The sequence below is a fragment of the Aethalodelphis obliquidens genome, unplaced genomic scaffold (assembly GCF_003676395.1).
Source record: "Aethalodelphis obliquidens isolate GAN/ISIS:26980383/991018 unplaced genomic scaffold, ASM367639v1 scaffold6, whole genome shotgun sequence".
NCBI classification, from domain to species: domain Eukaryota; kingdom Metazoa; phylum Chordata; class Mammalia; order Artiodactyla; family Delphinidae; genus Aethalodelphis; species Aethalodelphis obliquidens.
This window is the reverse complement of record NW_020837950.1, coordinates 75,930,222-75,934,739: the sequence shown is the minus strand read 5'-3', so window position 1 is coordinate 75,934,739 and position 4,518 is coordinate 75,930,222.

The following is a 4,518-nucleotide window of genomic DNA, read 5'->3' as shown; positions in this document are numbered from 1 at the left end:
GCGCAGGCTCAGCGGCCATGGCTCACGGGCCCAGCCGCTCCGCGGCATGTGGGGTCTTCCCGGACCGGGGCACGAACCCGTGTCCCCTGCATCGGCAGGCGGACTCTCAACCACTGTGCTACCAGGGAAGCCCCTTCGTGGTAGTTTGAATCACTTTTATGGGACATTTCTTCCAGGTTTCCTTTGCCTCATTTGGAGTCCGTATTTGTTTTATCTCAGGATCCTCCCATGTATGTGCATCTCTTAGCCAAGATGGATTCTAGTGAGGAGGCCTATGGGTAGGTTGACATCACTCCCTTTTTGACCTCCAAGGAGTCTTTCTGTGCGTGTGTAGTCGGGAAGGTCTCCTTGACCTCAAGAATGAGAAATACGTGGCCTCTTATCTGGGCGGGGCTCAGCTCCTCCGCCTCTGCATCCGGCAGGATCTGCCCACAGGGGACAGACTCCAGCTGCTCAGCCTGGGGCCCATCTATCTCCTGCCTCAAGGCACACGAAAATGGAGTCAGGCAACCACTGAGGACCTGGTCTCAGACACTACCTGCACCACTGAGAACGTGAACTTTCTGAACCGTATTACACTCAAGGACACCACCAGCCGTTCTCAGGACAGCATCTGCTGGCCACTGCCAGCTGTAACCTTATGGTCTCAAGGTCTCCCCTTCTAACCATGCGAGCATCGCGGACTCCCATCAGTCCTTGCGCAGCTAGCGTCCTTACTTCTTGCCAGCCCCGGTGATACTCTTGAGAAAAAGCTCATCTAACCGTAACCTTGCGGATTTCGCCTTCATGCGCATCCCCCGTTTTGTAGTCCCGCAGAACACGGTGCAAGTTATCTTGAACTTGTGTTTCCTAACACCTAACAAACCCCGAATAAACACCTTTTTATTTTAATCAGGTCTCACCTCAGATTCTAAAATGTTGGTTGACACATACATTTATATCTAATAATAAAGGAGAAAGTGAGATCTCTACCTTAAATTATAAACAAAGATAACTTCCCAGATGGATTAAAGGCCTTATTGGGGAGAGGGAACTTTCTCACTCTATCCCTCGTGAGTTCTTGTGGCTGGACTAGTAATAAAACTGACTCAAGACAGATTAACAGGAGAAAAAGAAACGAAAGTTAATACATGTGCACAGAGGTCTCACAGAAATAGTACCTAAGAAGTGGCCAAAGTAGGCAGGTTTTATACTTTTTAGACAAAGAAACTATAAATTTTGTGAAGGATTGAGAGGACAAAAAAACTTAGGCTTTGGTGCTCAATTAGTGAAGAATCTGCTTTAAGCAGAGTCTGGGCTTGGGGAATAAATTTTAAAAGTAACAAGGTTTGTTTAGACGGGCTTCTCAGTCCTAATTCCCTGTCCCTGGAGATAAGGGTGTCCTTCTATGTCCAGATGCAGGGAGGGCACCTTCACATGGGAGACTTATTTCCTGCTTTCAGGGCACATTGAGGACGTTCAGAGTGTCCCTTTTGCATTGGCCATTTCTTAAGTAACTTTAATTCTAAATAATCCACATGCCATTAAGGCACATTTTGGGGCAGCCTACCCTGGGCCCCAACAACTTAAATATAAAAGCAAAACTGTAAAACTTTTACAAGAAAAGGAAAAATATCTTTAAAACATCAGGATAGGGACTTCCCTGGTGGTCCAGTGGTCAAGAATCTGCTTTCCAATGCAGGGGCCACGGGTTGATCCCTGGTCAGGGAACTGAGATCCCACATGCCGCGGGGCAACTGAGACAGTGCACTGCAACTACGCCCGCGTACCGCAACTACGCCCGCACACCGCAACTACTTAGCCCGCGCACTACAACTAGAGAGAAGCCCGAGCCCTGCAACGAAGAGTCTGGGGGGCCAAAAAAAACAAAAACAACAAGCCACCGGGATAGGGAGCATTTCTTAAGCGAGGAACGAGAAGACAAGCGTCGACTTACAGAAAAGTGCACAACATATGTGTTGTGAGCTTAAGTTTTATTCAGGGACCTTACGGAGGACAGCGGCCTGGGAGACAGCCACTCAGTAGCTCTGAGAGACTGCTCTGAAGGGGTCAGGGGAGAAGCCTAGTTTATATATCATCTTTGGCCTGGGAACACGTGCAGTGAAGCTTACATCCTGGTAAAAGACTACTGCTATTCACAAAGAACAGGCATCTCAAGTTAAAGCTTTCAGTGCTTTTCTATGTAGGGGAAGATGCAAGAGCCTGGCTTCATTAAAATTCTTCCTGAGACATGCACCTAATGATCTAAGGAGACTGCTTGTCCAAAGCACAGATCGCCCATCCTGCTTTCTTCCTAAATTCCTCTCAGGGTGCGTGTCGGTCAGCACTGCAGCGGCTGATGACCTAATCTGCGTTTCCTTTATTTATCACAAGCCATATAGCAAAGGATTAATAAATGTGATTTACTTTTTGACAAATGACACCCCAAACAAACGAAAAGGCAACTCAGCTCTGGGATAAGGAGTAGTGTACCCAGCGTACGTGTCTAGAAATCAATCAGTAAAAAGACAAGCAATTGTTTTTCATGCTAGAGAATAAGAATGTAGGAGTTACAGAGCAGTCAATACCTCACTAGTAACTGTGGAAATGCAGGTGAAAACTGTGAGATACCATTTCACAGCAACTAACAAGAGGAAACACGAGGGTCTCTGAGGGAGGTTCAGGAGACGACCCTGAGCTGCAGGGCGGGCAGGCCCTACACACGCCTCCCCAGAGCCCCCATGGTGCAGCTCCTGGGAGGGCAGAAAGGCACAGGCCCCAGGAACACACCTGAGAGTGGGGCCTAGAGAAGCCTCCCCTGGGAATGAGACAGGTGAGGGGTTTTGTGCAGCACGGACTGTAAGGGGAAAAGGAAACCCCCTAGGAGTGACTCAGTGGGGAAATGGCAAATGAGCTCAGGGTTGGCTACACGATCGGACACAGCACAGCAGTTAGAATACGGGAACAAGAATTCCAGTAAGACCACAAACAAATCTCAAAGACATGATGTTGAGGTTAACACACTACGTGTCCTGCGATATTATCATTTACAAAATGTGCCTGTGGTGAAAATGTGTTTCTCAGATATATTTGCTCCTCACCCACAGTTCCTGGCTTCCAGTTCCCAAAACCCTTGGAATTTTCATATCGATGAGAGCAACGGGAGTATCCTTTGTTATAATGTTTGGGCTCTTGTCTTCAGTTTCTGAAAGTGTTTCACGGCCATGAAGGTGAAGCGGCTGTCCTGTTATCTGTAACAAGCCCTTTCTATCACAATTGGGTTTATGTTAATGAGGTGACTTTTGTATCCCAACCCAGGATGGGGGCTGGTTGCCAGGAGAACCAGCCAGGTGATTAGGGGGCTGGAACTTTCAGTCCCACCCCCTCATTTCTGGGGAGGGGAGGGGAGGGGCTGAGGTTGAGTCAATCACTCTTGGCCAATGACTTAGTCAATCATGACTGTGTTTAATGAAGCCTCCATAAAAACCAAAAAAAGGAGTTCTTTTTGACCCTTTTTGGAGAGTTTCCATGTCAGGGAACCAGGAAGGTTCCTGGTGCCACCGTGCTGGGCCCCCAGCTCCACAAAGACAGAAGCGCCTCTGTTCAGGACCTGGCCCTGTGTGTCTCTTCATCTGGTTGTTGATTCATATCCTTTAATATCCTTTAATAATAAATCGTTAAACTACTGAGTAAACATAAGGTTTTCCTGAGTTCTCTGAGCCATTCTAGCAAATTAATGGAACGACCAGAGGAGGGACTCATGGGAACCTCTGATTGATAGTCAGTCGGTCAGAGGTACAACCTGGACTTGTGTTTGGTGTCTGAAGTGGAGGGCAAAATCAGACTCTACCTCGGGGTTGATAGCGTCAGGATTGAGTGGAATTCTCAGATTCCATGCTGGCATCAAGAACTGCTTGGTGTGAAGAAGCCTCCACACACAGTCTTTGAAATTGGGTCCAGGAACTCTTCTCAGTATGACACCATTATGTAAAGTTTAAAAACGTGCACCCCAATGTTCACTGCAGCACTATTTACAGTAGCCAAGACACGGAAGCAACCTAAATGTCCATCGACAGAGGAATGGATAAAGAAGATGTAGTACTATATACAATGGAACACTACTCAGCCATAAAATAGAACGAAATAATGCCATTTGCAGCAACACGGTTGGACCTAGAGATTCTCATACTAAGTGAAGTACGTCAGAAAGAGAGAGACAAATACTCTATGATATCACTTATATGTGGAATCTAAAATATGACACAAATGAACTCATTTACAAAGCAGAAACAGACTCACAGACATAGAGAACAGACTTATGGTTGCCAGGGGGGAGGGAGTGGGAGTTTGGGATGAGCAGATGCAAACTAGTATATACAGGATGGGTAAACAAGGTCCCACTGTAGAGCACAGGGAACTATATTCAATATCCTGTGATAAACCATAATGGAAAAGAATATCAAAAAATGTATATATATGTATAACTGAATCACTTTGCTGTACAGCAGAAATTAACACAACATTGTAAATCAACTAGAG